Genomic DNA, 17,548 nt, shown 5'->3' on the forward strand with positions numbered 1-17,548 from the left:
TTTCTTCTAGATATGCATATTTGAGAGTGGGTGGCAATGCTTTGAGTTCAAGTTTGGGTGCTTCTGATTTTTCGTTCCATTTCTTTGGTACATCTGGTATATGTCTTTTTGCTGTAGCTACCTCTTCACTTGATTCAGATTCTTCCTCCACCAATCTCTCGTTCTCTTCAGGTTCATCTTCTTCAAAATTCTCCTGCACTTCATCCTCAAGTGCATCTAATCTCATGCATTCCCCCAATTGTTCCGGTGGATAACTCATGGCCTTGAACACATTGAATGTCATCTTTTCATTGTGTAATCTAAGGGTGAGGTCACCCTTTTGAACATCAATGACAACTCCAGCAGTGGCCAAGAATGGCCTTCCCAAAATGATGGAGGTTTTGGCGTCTTCCTGCATGTCCAGCACCACAAAATCTGCTGGAAATATGAAATCTCCTACTTTTACTAGCAAATCCTCCACTATCCCGTGAGGGAATTTGAACGACCGGTCTGCCAGTTGTAGAGCCATTTTTGTTGGTTTAGCCTCCTCAATTTTCATCCTTCTCATCATAGCTACTGACATCAAATTGATGCTGGCCCCTAAGTCACAAAGAGCCTTTTCTACTATGATTTCTCCTATAATGCAAGGGATCTAAAAACTCCCAGGATCCTTCAGTTTCTGAGGTAGTTTATGCTGAATGATAGCACTGCACTCTTCAGTTAGTATCACAGTCTCATTGTTCTTCCAGCTTCTCTTCTTAGTCATTAGCTCCTTCAAAAACTTGGCATAAAGTGGCATTTGTTCTATGGCTTCAGCAAATGGTATGTTGATTTGTAGCTTCTTGAAGATTTCCAAAAATCTCAAGAACTGGTTGTCATCTTCCTTTTTCTTCAATAGCTGGGGGTATGGAGCTCTTGAGACGTTCAGTTGGGGTATCTTTTTTTCTTTCTGCAAACTTGGCGTGGGGGTTGCATTCCATCTTGCTCTTCTTCTTGTGGTTTTTGGGGATGTTCCTTCAGTTCCGTCCCACTCCTAAGTGTGATAGCTTGACACTCCTCCCTTTTGCTTGAATGGGCATCATAGCAAAAATTGTGGTTAGGAAGCTGCTTAAACAGATAGCTGATTTGTGTCTCCAGTTTTGTGATGGCAGCATTTTGATTCTGCATGTTTGACTGCACTTCCTCTCTGAATACTTTACTGTCTTGAATGTCTCTGCATATTCCTTCAATGAAGGTTTCGATCTTAGAGAGCTTGTCATCAATTGATGAGTGATTCGGAGCAGACGTGCTGTTTTGGTTTTGATAAGTATGTGGAGAAGTGTTGTTGTGGGGGTGTTGAGATGTCCTCTGGGTGAATTGCTTTTGATCTTGCTCACTTCCCCACCCAAAGTTCGGGTGATTTCTCCATCCAGGGTTGTAAGTCTTGGAGTTAGGATCATAGTTTTTCCTTGGTGAATTCCCAATGTAGTTGGCTTGCTCCTGACTCCCCTCTGCTTCTTCATTCACTCCTTCTTGGATTGTTGATGAAGATGAGATTGCTGCTACTTGGTTCCTCTCCATCTTCTTGGTGAGGTCAGCCAGCTGCTGGGTAATGAGCTTGTTTTGGGCCAACAGAGCATCTACATTATTTAGCTCCATCACTCCTCTTGTGTTCCCTCTTTCGGAAGCATAGAAGTAGTCATTTTCTGCTACTGTTTCAAGCCTCCCTCCTTAGTCTAAGGAAGGTTCTCTCCGGTTCAGAATCAAAGGAAGTTGAAGTCCCGCTTCTTCTCCTTGTCATACAACCAACAAGTACAAGCAGAGAAAATAGGTGCAGACAATATTTGTGTCAGAATTGCTGTTAGTTGTGGGTGATGCAATATATCAAACAGTTAGTGGGTTAGCAAACAGAATTGAAAATAACAAAGAAAAAACAAAAGAGTAGAGGGAGAAGACGTGGTCCTTGCCAACCTTCGAGAACGTTAGTGACACTCAACATTGTCACTAACGTTCCAATGTGCCCCTGGGTCTCACGTTAGAGTCCACGTTAACGAGGTTAACATGGCCTCTAACGTATCCATCTTTAGCCATCCCAACGTTAGTGACAATGTTGAGTGTCACTAACGTTGGCTCATCCTTCATTCCTCATCGTTAGCTTCCACGTTAACTAAGTTAACGTGGCCCCTTATGAGTAATTGCCAACGTTAGTGATAATGTTAAGTGTCACTAACGTTCTCGAAGGTTGGCAAGGACCACGTTAGAAGCCACGTTAACCTAGTTAACGTGGGTTTTAACGTAAGGCAAAGGGGTGCATTGGAACGTTAGTGACAATGTTGAGTGTCACTAACGTTGGCTTCTCTTCCCCCCTTAATGTTAGAGGCCACGTTAACTAGGTTAACGTGGCCACTTATGAGTAATTGCCAACGTTAGTGATAATGTTAAGTGTCACTAACGTTGGCTCAACTTTTCTTCTCCACGTTAGAGTTCACGTTAACTTAGTTAACGTAACTCTCTAACGTGGGCATTGATGGCTTTTTGAGAATGTTATTGGCAATCACTTTTCTCATTAATCTTGCAAGTTACCTCCCCTTTTCTTGCTTCCTTTTTGGTCCTGAAATCAAGCAATAAAGTGCATCAAAGCTCTAGTCCAAGTCATGAGTAATGCATATTAATATTTGTCACTAAACTTATGCAAAATCCTCATGAAATTATGTAAAATACACAATGTATGCTTGAATCAAGGCATAAGTGAATATTTACCCAAAACTAGCTAATTTCCTAAAGAAGTGTATGAAACTATCCTAAAAATAGTAAAGAAAAGGTCAGTAAAACTGGCCAAGATGCCCTGGTATCAGCTCTGTTTATCTGTCAAGAAGAAGATTCTGAATCCTTTGGGAAGCTCCTAGGCCTGAAATCGAGGATTCCATTAAAGAAAAAGTGATACAACATTGTAGAAGATTGCGTGCTTGCAAATTCATTGATTGCAGCTATGGCATTGGTAAAGAAAAATGTGAGGACCCAGTTCATGTTATAATGGAGTTTGGGGATTCATTGTTCTGTTTATAGCCTTCGGGTGATTCTTACACAAGAAGGTCGATTTTTGATTCAATGGTGGCTGGTTGTGTTCTGGTTTTCTTCCACCCTGGCATGGTTTATTCGCAGTACCGATGGAATTTACTGCAGAATCAAACCAAGTATTCAGTTTATATACCTATGAGGGATGTGAGGGAATGGAATGAGAAAAATACCACTGTGGAGAAGGTGTTAATGGCGATTCCAGAGAATGAGGTAGTTGCATTGAGAGAGGTTATTAAACTGATTCCAAGTATAATTTATGCAGATCCAAGGTCTAACATTGAAGATGCATTTGATTTTGCAGTTAAAGGGATTCTTGAAAGGATAGAGAGAGTGAGGGAAGCAATTAGGAATGGTAGAGATCCTAGCATTGCTTTTGCTTATGAAGATCATTACAAGTACACATTTTCTGATCATAATTATTAATTTCTGATATAAATTCTACTTGATCATGAATCACATTTGAAGACTTAGATAACTACACACTCTTACTTTAACCGATTATCAATATATTGGATGTCAAATTTACTTGAAAATTGTGTGGTATTCTAAATATTTTCATTTCTACAATAAATACAGTGCGTATTATATCTTCAATGAAGACTTTAGAGAGCTTCTAGGGACGCTGAATGCAGATCGGCTTGATAGAGATATAAGAGCTGGACAGTTTTGAGGCCCCTCTTTGAAACTTCTTCCAAATTTGGGCCAGTGTTCTTGATAGCAAGTACTCGACCATAGCCAACATTGTAGTGGAGGATTTCGATCACATTTTCAGGTACTCTAACTGGTTATTGTTTCTGGCTTTCTATTCCTAAAGTGAAACTAGACAGTTAGGATCAATTGATAAACCTTTTATAAATTGTTGGCAATTGATTAACAGAATTTTAGTTTAGTTAGTCAAGTAGCTGCATAGTATGAGTTGGGATTCGGAAAGTAGAAATAATTTTCCAATAAAGGTGTTCTTGCAATTAGTCTTGATGCAATTAGTCCCTGATGTTTTCTCTAAAATATCACAAATGAGACATCATATATCAGTCCTTGAAGTTTGAACTAACCTTATCGCGAGGACAAAATTGGTTGACTGAATTTAATTCGAGGGATAAATTGAGGTGGTTACAAGATAGATAAACCATATTTTATTTTATTCTAATTTTTTTGTTATGATAGATGGCATTTTGAGAATGATAGCTAGCAACTGACATGGGAAACATCAATGTTACTATATGATAATGTGATTATTATTAGAGAAGTTTGATGGCAGCTTCGCATTATATATTTATTATTACATGATTTGTCAAACAGCTAGCTAGCTAGGTCTCCTTTTAATTACAAGGCCGCATTTTATTTATATATACTTTATCATATTTCCTAGAAAGCTAAGCCTATCTATATATATGCATGTTATATTGTTTTATCATCAACTTTGATTTGGTGAAAGATTATTGATTCTTGTTGTTACACGTATAGTGATTAATTTTGTGCACCTTGCAATATTTATCAATAAAAACTTTAAAAACTTGACTTATTTTAGACATGATATATATAACAAGACATAATAATATCATTATTTGATTTTGAAAGCTAACTCTTATTTAACGGAAAAAAAACTTTGTTGATTAATATGAATGAAGGAAAGGAAGCTTCTAGATGAGAGTATAGGGAGGTGGTGTGGGAAATCGTGATTCACACTTTTCACAACTCCACACAACTAACCAGCAAGTGCACTGGGTCGTCCAAGTAATAAACCTTAAGTGATTAAGGGTCGATCCCACGGAGATTGTCGGCTTGAAGCAAGCTATGGTCATCTTGTAAATCTCAGTCAGGCGGATTCAAATGGTTATGAGGTTTTGATAATTAAAATATAAAAAAACATAAAATAAAATAAAGTTACTTATGAAATTCATTGGTGGGAATTTCAGATAAGCGTCTGGAGATGCTTTGTTGCTTCTGAACCTCTGCTTTTCTACTGCCTTCTTCCAATCATGCGTGCTCCCTTCCATGGTAAGCTGTAAGATCCTCTCAGTGAAAATGGTCCTCTACGGTTTCTGCACGGCTAATCAACTGTCGGATTTCTCATCTCGGATGAAAAATACCAGGCACAGCTACCGCATGGCTAATCATCTGTCGGTTCCCACTAGCATCAGAATAGAATCCATTGATCCTTTTGCACACTGTCACTGTGCCCAACATTCGCAGGTTTGAAACTCGTCCCAGTCATCCCTTCCCGGATCCTACTCGGAATACCACAGACAAGGTTTAGACTTTTTGGATCCCAGGAATGCTGCCAATGATTCTAGCCTATATCACGAAGATAGTAATCTCACGGACTCGGTCCGTGTATTAGATATCCAAGAGATACGCACTCAAGCTGTCGCCCAATGACTACGTTGAGCTCAGATAGAACGGAAGTGGTTGTCAGGCACGCGTTCATAGAATTGAGAATAATGATGAGTGTCACGGATCATATCATTCTCCAGATTGAAGTACGAGTGAGTATCTTAGAATAGAATCAAGCGTGATTGATAAATCACTATTTTACGGTTTATCTTGTGCTCAATTGAGTGGATTTTATCAATCTTTCATACACTTATCCATACAAAATGCATGGTTTTACAATTTCCTTCCTGATTTGGTGCTATGATTGAAAACATGCTTCGTGCTCTTAAATTTGCTATGTTTAAATCCTCTCTTATTACCATTCGATGCCTTGATATGTGTGTTAAGTGTTTTGAGAGTTTACAGGGCAGGAATGGCTTAGAAGATGGAAAGGAAGCATGCAAAAGTGGAAGGAATACAAGAAACTGAAGGAACTGCTAAAGCTGTCCAGCCTGACCTCCTGGTACTAAGTTGACCATAATTTCAGCTACAGAGGTCCAAATGACACGGTTCTAGTTGCCTTGGAAAGCTAACATCCAGGGCTTCACAATGATTTATAAGTTACGACGCGTATGCGTGAATTTGTAGCGTGCTGGACGTATCAAAAATCATTGGGGGCGATTTTTGGGCTATTTTTGACCCAGTTTTCGGCCCAGAAAACACAGATTAGAGGCTATAAAGTGGGAGAATCAATCCATTCATACAAACAAAAAATACAACATTCATAATTCACAATTTTAGGTTTAGATGTAATTTTAGAGAGAGAGAGGCTCTCTCCTCTCTCTTAGGGTTTAGGATTTAGGATTTAGATTTTTAGAATTAGGATTTCTCTTATTTTATGGTTATTTCTTCAAATTCCAGTTCAATTTTCCTTTAATTTATGTTTCTCTTCTACTTTTATTTACTCTAATTCTTTTACTTGTTAATTACTTATGTTGCCAAATTGGCTTATAAATCTTTCCATGTTAGATTTGAATATTCTATTTAATATAATTTGAGGTATTTCAGATTTATGATTGTTTTATTCTATTTATGATGCTTTCAATTTAATTTAGATTTTTATCCTTTTGGTTTTGGTTAAGTAATTGGTAACACTTGAGTTGTCAAACTCAGCAGTTGATTGAAAATTGGAATTCTCACTGATTGATTTGGATCGCTCTAAGGCTAGTCTTTCCACAGGAGTTGACTAGGACTTGAGGATCAAATTGATTGGTCCACTTGACTTTCTTTTATTTAGTAAGGGTTAACTAAGTGGGAGCAATAAATAATTCTCATCACACCTGATAAGGATAACTAGGATGGGATTTCCAGTTCTTATACCTTGCCAAGAGCTTTCATAATTATTACTTTATTTTTCTTGCCATTTAAATGACTTGTTCCCTATTTAAAAAAAACCCAAAAACATACCTTTTTTCATAACCAATAATAAATCATACTTCCCTGCAATTCCTTGAGAATACGACCCGAGGTTTAAATACTTCGGTTATAAATTTTATTGGGTTTTTTTACTTGTGACAACCAAACTTTTGTACGAAAGGATTCTCTGTTGGTTTAGAAACTATACTTACAACGCGATTATTTTTATAAAAATTCTTTACCGGAAGAAATCCAGTTCGTCAAAAATGGCGCCGTTGCCAGGGAATTGCAAACGTGTGCCTTATTATTGGTTATTGTAAATATTTCTTCTTGCCTGTTTATTTATTTTTAGTTTTGTTTTTAATTTTTATTTTCTTTTTTGTTTCTTTTTTTTAGTATTTCTAGTTTTAGGAGTTTATTTTCATTAATTTTTATTAATTTTTTTCTTTAATTGCTATTATGAATTCTCACCCCTCTGGTTTCAAGTTTAGTTCCAATGTTATTGTAAAGAATGGAAACTATAATGAAAATAGGCATCAAGGTTGGAAGAATCAAAGATGGGAGGAGCCACAAGGATTTGATCAACCCTCTTGGCAACAACACCCTCCAATGCGCTATAACCAACAACCATTCTGTGATGCATACCAAGACAATAGTTATGGTGGACCCTTTCGTGACAAACCACCTCCACCAAATTACTATGGTCAAGAGCCATTCCAGGGAGTATACCAAGATGATGAATATGGTGGACCCTCTTGTAGTTACCAACAAGCCCTGCCATATGCTTATGAATTGCCTCCCCAACATACCTTTGAACCACCATACTCACAAGCACTTTACCACCAAACACCCCCATATGACCCTAACCCACATCCACCACACCAACCACCACATGAACCACACCCAGAACCACCGCCTCAATATCCACCATCTCCATATCCTTATCAAGAAGAACCACCTCCGTATTATGAGACCTTTCTCCCAATAAATGAACCCTCCTATCCACCCCAACCTTCATTGGATAACAACACACTCATCTCTAATATCATTGGTCTCACCTCTACACTCCAAAATCTTATATCCCACATGGACCAACCCTCTACCTCCAATATTCAACCCTCAAGCTTTAGTGCACTTCCTTTTCAACCACATAATAATATTCCCATCCCATCACCACCCTCCATGGAAGAGCACCCACATCCATCAATCCAAGAGCAAGATGATCCCAGTTATGCTATTGATATGGAACAAGAAAGAAGAAATCATCTTCGCAAATCCATACTTCATAAGAAGCTAGAGGAGGCCCTACAGATGAAGGTAGTGGAAACCCTTGAAGTTGAAGGAGTGGTTGAAGAATTAGTGAAGGAAGAGATCAAGGAGGAGTCTGATGTTGTCTTAGAGCAAGAGGAGGCCCAAAATGTGGAGATAGGAGAGACCCTTGAAGATGAAGGAATAGTTGAAAGGAGTTATCATGGAAAGAAAATCATCAAGGATGAGTACGATTTTATACTAAAACAACTGGACAAAGCAGTAATTATTGAAGAGGAAGAAGTTGTTGCAGATTTAGAAGACGCTGACCTCCATGGGAAAGTCCAATCATAGAGCCTCCTTCAAAGATGTTTGATGTTGATGTTGAGGAAGGTGTACAACCTCCAAGGCATATCATAGTTGAAGACTCTGCAGAGGTTAATCAAGAGATGGAGATTAAAGAAGAGGAAGCACAACCTCCCATGCCCTTGGTAAGCCATAAAGAAGAGTTTGATTTGGAAGAAAGCTACCAAGAGGAAGAGGTTGGAATTGAAGAAGCTTGCAAAGAGGTGGAAGTTGTCAAAGAAGAGCACAAGAAAGTGGAGCTTGAAATCACCTTGCCAAAGTTGTTAGAGACCTCTCCGCCTAAGTCACCATCATCCTTCACAACATTCAAGTGGGTAAAATTCATATCCCTTAGCTTTCTCATCCCACTTGAATATGGTTTACTTGAGACAGATGGTCAACTTAGAACTCTTTGTGGCATTAAAAGTAAAAGGAAAATGGTTAGTGGTAGGAGTTGCCCTGCAAGGTTCAATACGGTTGCACACTCCAAGTTAAAGTGTAAGTATTGGTGTAGAGCTCGATTGAATGGGTCTAGGAAGCTGTTTGGATACCATAGTGAGAATTCGGATTGCTTACCACCCGGATGGAATCATCATGTTCCACTTGAAGACGGGTGCAGAAACAAGATTTGGGATCTAGGCATACATGAGGACCAAATTTGGGAGCTCAAAGCTTGTGAAGAACTCCATCAAAGCTTGAGGAATTTACTTGGTATTGATAGAGCTTATTGGAAGTCTAAGCATTGGTGGAAGTTTCAAGACGAGTTCAAGCACAAGCCACCATGACAAAGAGCTCACCAAATGTCCAACTTAAGGACAATAACTAAAAGTGCTAAGTGGGAGACAACCCACCATGGTATGATCATTCAGTTTCAGTCTTAGTTTTATGTTACTTTATTCTATCTTTATTTTTTTGTTAATTACTCTTCTCATAATCTCTGCATATAGCCTGCATTTGCATTTGCATACTGCATAAAAAAAAAAAAGCACGCGACGCGCAAGCGTTGCTGACGCGTCTGCGTCATAGGTGCATTCGGAAGAAAAGAGAATTGAACAAAAAGTCACGTGAGAGCGTGGCTGGAGGCGTGCCTTAGGCACAAGCATGCCCACGCGACCGCGTCGCTGACGCATCCGCGTCATGTTGAAAAATAGCCTTCCCACGCATCCACGTCACCCACGAGACTGCGTGGCCCTGTAAAATCGATGTAAAGAGGTGTATGGCAGAGAGTTATGGTAGAGTAGGGCTGGAATGGTGCTGGAAGCACAAGCCCTATCATGCAAACGCGTGCCTCACGCGCCCGCGTCGTTTTTCAGAATATGGCCATTGGTACATAAAATTGTGATTCACACTTTTCACAACTCCCCACAACTAACCAGCAAGTGCACTGGGTCGTCCAAGTAATACCTTACGTGAGTAAGGGTCGATCCCACAGAGATTGTCGGCTTGAAGCAATCTATGGTTATCTTGTAAATCTTAGTCAGGAGATTAACGATAAAAATTACTTTTGTTTATGAAAACTAAATAACATGAAATAAAGGTTACTTGTGATTCAGTAATGGAGAACAGGTTGAGGTTCTGGAGATGCTCTGTCTTCTGAATCTCTGCTTTTCTACTGTCTTCTTCTTCACGCATGCAAGTTGATGCGCATAAACTAGTTATGCCACGATTTAGGAAATTGCACGATCGGCAAAATTCCTTCCGGCAAGTGCACCGGTTATCGTCAAGTAAAAACTCACAATAGAGTGAGGTCGAATCCCACAAGGATTGGTTGAATGAGCAATTCGGATTAGAAGTGTGTCTAGTTGAGCGGAATCAAGAATTAGATGAGAATTGCGGAATGTAAAATTGGCGGGAAACGTAAATGGCAAGAAATTGAAATGGCGGAATCTTAAATTGCATGAATTAAAGAGCAGAAGCTAAATTGCTGAAATTAAAAGGGAATGGGGGTGATTGCATGAATTAAGTTGCAGAATGTAAAGAGAAAGTGGAAATGACACATGACTCAAAAAATTGAAATTCCAGACTCATCAATCCTTCAGGCCCAATCCCATAAACCATGATATTCAATTGGGTTTCATACCAGAGTAANTCCAGTTTAAGCTTAAACTGGAGCTTAAACTCCACATGTGATATTCAAGCTTCCTTTATTGATTTTTGTTGCTTCCTTGCCTAGCCTCTTCTTTCCTGAAATCATCCAAACAACTGCATCAAAGTCTTGCAAATTTTCATGAGAATCTTCCATTCATAGCATTCAAGTAATATAACTAAAAACTCATGGAATTTGCATCAAAATCATACTGTTTGGATGGTTCATTGCTTTGTTATTCATTTAAACATTCTTGGTTACTTTAAGCTCAAGAAAATGCATAAAACAACTAAAACTAACAGAAAAATGCTAGTGAAACTAGCCTAAGATGCCTTGGCATAACAACACCAAACTTAATACTTGCTTGTCCCTAAGCAAGTCCTGAGTTATTTGACAAGAAAGTATGAAACAGAAAGCAATTAAATTGGCTACATTAGTAAGCACTTGAAGTTCATCAGAAGGGTTTTGTGCAGAAAGTTGCAGTATCACTTTTTCATTCTTATCAGGTAAGATTATCACTTTTTCATTGCATCCATCAAACACTGCTATGGCCTCTTGTTACTCTTATGTCCTTGGCACTTTTCTCTTCTTTGTTTTTCTTTTCTTTTTCTTAGAGCTCCTTTGATCCTTGTTTGCTTAGTGTCATGTGTTGCACAAGTCTTTGGCATTTTCTTTTTCTTATCACTGCACTACACATATCCACTCCAGGCATTTTAGTTCACATTTCTTCTTGAGACATTGGTGCCCAGCACCTCTTTGTGTGACTAAATGTTTTGTATTTAGGTTGCTCTTGATAATGGACTTTTGGTTGATAATCCCGAGTTAGTATTATTTTTTTTTTCGGTCATGTGAATAATGAATAGTACTTGTACATGTTTTTCCTTCTTTTTGAATTGTAAATCAATGATTGACTTCCTGAGCTTATAGCCGTGACCTTTGTATGTATGCACACTTATTACTGGACACCAAACTTAGTGTTTGGTAATGTCTCCTGATGACATGAAATCATGTTGGTTGTCCTTAATGAATGTGCATAATTCTAATAAATCATAGTCACTTTGGCTCTTTGATCCTAAACAATTTCACTACCTAAAGTAATTGAAATCAAAGTATTAAAACATGCAAATGGTATACTTGTCATGAATTTCTAAATCCAGAGGATCTTCTTGCTTTTCATTAACTGTGTTCAAAAGGAACACCAAACTTAATGTTTGGTCGTGCACCTTGAATGAAAGATTGAATACAATTTGAATAAGATTTGGGAGTGCCTTCAGGCACACCAAACTTAGAGACCAATTGTAATTTACATGCAATGTTTAGTGCACTTTATCAACTTTTCCTCAGCTTTCATGATTTTGGCGTTTAAGCTCTAGTTTAAGCTTAAACTGGAGCTTAAACTCCACATGTGATATTCAAGCTTCCTTTATTGATTTTTGTTGCTTCCTTGCCTAGCCTCTTCTTTCCTGAAATCATCCAAACAACTGCATCAAAGTCTTGCAAATTTTCATGAGAATCTTCCATTCATAGCATTCAAGTAATATAACTAAAAACTCATGGAATTTGCATCAAAATCATACTGTTTGGATGGTTCATTGCTTTGTTATTCATTTAACCATTCTTGGTTACTTTAAGCTCAAGAAAATGCATAAAACAACTAAAACTAACAGAAAAATGCTAGTGAAACTAGCCTAAGATGCCTTGGCATCACAAGTCTCCTTCCATGGCAAGCTGTATGTTGGTGGATCACCGTTGTCAATGGCTACTATCCGTCCTCTTAGTGAAAATGGTCTAAATGCGTTGTCACTGCATGGCTAATCATCTGTCGGTTCTCACTCATGTTGGAATAGGATCCATTGATCTTTTTGCGTCTGTCACTACGCCCAGCACTCGTGAGTTTGAAGCTCGTCACAGTCATCCCATCCCAGATCCTACTCGGAATACCACAGACAAGGTTTAGACTTTCCAAATCTCAGGAATGGCCGCCAATGATTATAGTCTATACCACGAAGACTCTGATCTCATGGATTCGAATGCTCTGTTGTCAGGAGATGCAATCAAACACGTGAACCAGGAATCAAAGAGATACACACTCAATCTAAGATAGAACGGAAGTAGTTGTCAGGCACGCGTTCATAGGTTGAGAATGGTGATGAGTGTCACGGATCATCACATTCATCATGGTTAAGTACGAGCGAGTATCTTAGAACAGAAACAAGCGTGATTGAATAGAAAACAGAAGTAATTGCATTAATCCATCGAGACACAGCAGAGCTCCTCACCCCCAACCATGGAGTTTAGAGACTCATGCCGTAGAGGATACAAAATTCAGATGTGAAAATGTCATGAGGTATATAGTAAGTCTCTAAAAGTAGTTTTTATACTAAACTAGTGACCTAGGTTGACAGAAAATGAGTAAACTAAGATAGATAGTACAGAAATCTACTTCCGAGGCCCACTTGGTGTATACTTGGGCTGAGCATTGAGCTTTACACGTGTAGAGGATTCTCTTGGAGTTAAACGCCAGGTTGCAGCCTGTTTGTGGCGTTTAACTCTGGTTTGTAACCTGTTTCTGGCGTTTAACTTCAGAACAAGGCAAGAAGTTGGCGTTTGAACACCAGTTTGCGTCGTCAAAACTCGGGCAAAGTATGAACTATTATATATTGCTGGAAAGACCTGAATGTCTACTTTTCAACGCAATTGAGAGTGAGCCAATTGGATTTCTTTAGCTCTAGAAAATCTATTTCGAATGCAAAGAGGTCAAAATCCAACAGCATCTGCAGTCCTTTTTCAGCCTCTGAATCAGATTTTTGCTCAGGTCCCTCAATTTCAGCCAGAAAATACCTGAAATCACAGAAAAACACACAAACTCATAGTAAAGTCTAGAAATGTGAATTTTGCATAAAAACTAATAAAAACATAGTAAAAACTAACTAAATCATACTAAAAACTACCTAAAAACAATGACAAAAAGCGTATAAATTATCCGCTCATCACAACACCAAACTTAAATTGTTGCTTGTCCCCAAGCAACTGAAAATCAAATTGGATAAAAAGAAGAGAATATACTATAAATTCCAAAATATCAATGAAACTTAGCTCCAATTAGATGAGCGGGACTAGTAGCTTTTTGCCTCTGAACAGTTTTGGCATCTCACTTTATCCTTTGAAGTTTAGAATAGTTGGCATCTATAGGAACTCAGAATTCAGATAGTGTTATTGATTCTCCTAGTTTAGTATGTTGATTCTTGAACACAGCTACTTTATGAGTCTTGGTCGTGGCCCTAAGCACTTTGTTTTTCAGTATTACCACCGGATACATAAATGCCACAGACACATAACTGGGTGAACCTTTTCAGATTGTGACTCAGCTTTGCTAGAGTCCCCAATTAGAGGTGTCCATGGTTCTTAAGCAGACTCTGTTTGCTTTGGATCACGACTTTAACCGCTCAGTCTCAAGCTTTTCACTTGACACCTTCACGCCACAAGCACATGGTTAGGGACAGCTTGGTTTAGCCTCTTAGGCCAGGATTTTATTCCTTTGGGCCTTCCTATCCATTAATACTCAAAGCCTTGGATCCTTTTTATTACCCTTGCCTTTTGGTTTAAAGGGTTACTGGCTTTTTGCTCTTGCCTTTTGGTTTAAAGAGCTATTGGCTTTTTCTGCTTGCTTTTCCTTTTTCTTTCTTTTATTATTTTTTTATTTTTTTATTTTTTTATTTTTTATTTTTTGCAAGCTTTGTTCTTCACTGTTTTTTCTTGCTTCAAGAATCAATTTTATGATTTTTCATATTATCAATAACATTTCTCCTTTTTCGTTATTCTTTCAAGAGCCAACAATTTTAACATTCATAAACAACAAATTCAAAAGACATATGCACTGTTCAAGCATTCATTCAAAAAGCAGAAAGTATTGTCACCACATCAAAATAATTAAACTAATCTCAAGGATGAATTCGAAATTCATGTACTTCTTGTTCTTTTGTAATTAAAGCATTTTTCATTTAAGAAAGGTGATGGATTCATAGGACATTCATAGCTTTAAGAAATAGACACTTGAACACTAATGATCATGTAATAAAGACACAAACATGAATAAACATAGAGCATAGTAAACAAAAAAATAGAAAAATAAAGAACAAGGAAATTAAAGAACGGGTCCACCTTAGTGATGGCGGCTAGTTCTTCCTCTTGAAGATCTTATGGAGTGCTTTAGCTCCTCAGTGTCTCTTCCTTGCCTTTGTTGCTCCTCCCTCAGTTGTCCCATGTTGGAACTCAATTCTCCTAGGGAGGTGTTAATTTGCTCCCAATAGTTTTGTGGAGGAAAGTACATCCCTTGAGGCATTGATGCACGAAATTGTGATCCCTGGTAATGGCTCCAACAACTTGGTGCTCTAATCTTAATTCAGAATTTATCACAATTTCGATACAACTAACCAGCAAGTGCACTGGGTCGTCCAAGTAATAAAACCTTACGTGAGTAAGGGTCGATCCCACGGAGATTGTTGGTATGAAGCAAGCTATGGTCACCTTGTAAATCTCAGTCAGGTGGATATCAAATGGTTATGGAGTTTTCGAATAATAATAATAATAAATAAACAGAAAATAAAGATAGGAATACTTATGTTATTCATTGGTGAGAATTTCAGATAAGCGTATAGAGATGCTTTCATTCCTCTGAACCTCTGCTTTTCTACTGTCTTCATCCAATCATTCCTACTCCTTTCTATGGCAAGCTTTATATAGGGCATCACCATTGTCAATGGCTACATCCTGTCCTCTCAGTGAAAATGGTCCAATGCGCTGTCACTGCGTGGCTAATCATCTGTCGGTTCTCGATCATACTGGAATAGGATATTAAATCATGAGGAACAGCAGAGCTCCACACCTTAATCTATGGAGTGCAAAAACTCTACCGTTGAAAAATATATAAGTGAAAGGTTCAGGCATGGCCAAATGGCCAGCCCCCATGATCTAAGAACTAACGTCCCAAGATGTAAATACAATAGTAAAAAGTCCTATTTATACTAGACTAGCTACTAGGGTTTACAGAAGTAAGTAATTGATGCAAAAATTCACTTATGGGGCCCACTTGGTGTGTGCTTGGGCTGAGCATGAAGCTTTCACGTGCAAAGGCTTCTTTTGGAGTTGAACGCCAAGTTGTAATGTGTTTTTGGCGTTCAACTCTGGTTCGTGACGTGATTCTGGCGTTTAACTCCAGACTGCAGCATAGAACTAGCGTTCAACGCCATTTTGCGTCATCTAAACTCGGGCAAAGTATGAACTATTATATATTGTTAGAAAGCCCTGGATGTCTACTTTCCAACGCCGTTGAAAGCGCGCCATTTGGAGTTCTGTAGCTCCAGAAAATCCACTTTGAGTGCAGGGAGGTCAGAATCCAACAACATCAGCAGTCCTTCTTCAACCTCTGAATCTGATTTTTGCTCAAGTCCCTCAATTTCAGCCAGAAAATACCTGAAATCACAGAAAAACACACAAACTCATAGTAAAGTCCAGAAATGTGAATTTAACATAAAAACTAATAAAAACATCCCTAAAAGTAACTAGATCCTACTAAAATATACTAAAAATAATGCCAAAAAGCGTATAAAATTATCTGCTCATCACAACACCAAACTTAAATTGTTGCTTGTCCCCAAACAACTGAAAATCAAATAGGACGAAAAGAAGAGAATATACTATAAATTCCAAAATATCAATGAAACATAGCTCCAATCAGATGAGCGGGACTTGTAGCTTTTTGCCTCTTGAATAGTTTTGGCATCTCACTTTATCCATTGAGGTTCAGAATAGTGTTATTGACTCTCTTAGTTCATGGACCTTGACTTTAACCGCTCAGTCTCAAGTTTTCACTTGACACCTTCACGCTACAAGCACATGGTTAGGGACAGCTTGGTTTAGCCGCTTAGGCCAGTATTTTATTCCTTTAGGCCCTCCTATCCACTGATGCTCAAAGCCTTGGGATCCTTTTTATTACCCTTGCCTTTTGGTTTTAAGGGCTATTGGCTTTTTCTCTTGCCTTTTGGTTTTAAGAGCTTTTGGCTTTTTCTGCTTGCTTTTTCTCTCTCTTTTTTTTTCACTATTTTTCTTTTCTCTTTTTTTTTGCAAGCTTTTCTCTATTCACTGCTTTTTCTTGCTTCAAGAATCATTTTTATGATTTTTCAGATTATCAAATAACATGTCTCCTGTTCATCATTCTTTCAAGAGTCAACATATTTAACATTCTTAAACAACAACTTCAAAAGACATATGCACTGTTCAAGCATTCATTCAGAAAACAAAAAGTGTTGCCACCACATCAAAATAATTAAACTAGTTTCAAGGATGAATTCGAAACCATGTACTTCTTGTTCTTTTGTTTTTAAAACATTTTTCATTTAAGAGAGGTGATGGATTCATATTCACTACTTTAAGGCATAGACACTTAAATACTAATGATCATGTAATAAGACACTAACATAGATAAGCACATAACATAAAGAAAACGAAAAATAGAAAATTTGAGAACAAGGAATGAGTCCACCTTAGTGATGGTGGCGTTTCCTTCTTGAGGAACCAATGATGTCCTTGAGCTCTTCTATGTCTCTTCCTTGTCTTTGTTGCTCCTCCCTCATTGCTCTTTGATCTTCTCTAATTTCATGGAGGATGATGGAGTGATATTGATGTTCCACCCTTAATTGTCCCATGTTGGAACTTAATTCTCCTAGGGAGGTGTTGATTTGCTCCCAAAAATTCTGTGGAGGAAAGTACATCCCTTGAGGCATCTTAGGGATTTCTTGGTGATGAGCTTCTTCATGCGTCTCTTGAGATCCATGAATAGGCTCTCTTGTTTGCTCCATCCTTTTCTTAATGATGGGCTTGTCCTCTTCAATGAGGATATCTCCCTCTATGTCAATCCCAGCCGAATTGCATAGGTGGCAAATGAGGTGAGGAAAGGCTAACCTTGCCATAGTGGAGGACTTGTCAGCCACCTTGTAGAGTTCTTGGAGTTCTTGATCATGAACCTCCACCTCTTCTCCAATCATGATGCTATGGATCATGATGGCCCGGTCTATAGTAACTTCAGACCGGTTGTTCCGGTTGTTA

General features: G+C 38.3%; 1 pseudogene; it reads left to right on the top strand.

Annotated features, from left to right (window-relative positions):
• On the top strand, window positions 2,799–3,706 carry LOC107633464 (annotated as a pseudogene).

The sequence above is a fragment of the Arachis ipaensis genome, chromosome B03 (assembly GCF_000816755.2).
Source record: "Arachis ipaensis cultivar K30076 chromosome B03, Araip1.1, whole genome shotgun sequence".
NCBI classification, from domain to species: Eukaryota; Viridiplantae; Streptophyta; class Magnoliopsida; order Fabales; family Fabaceae; genus Arachis; species Arachis ipaensis.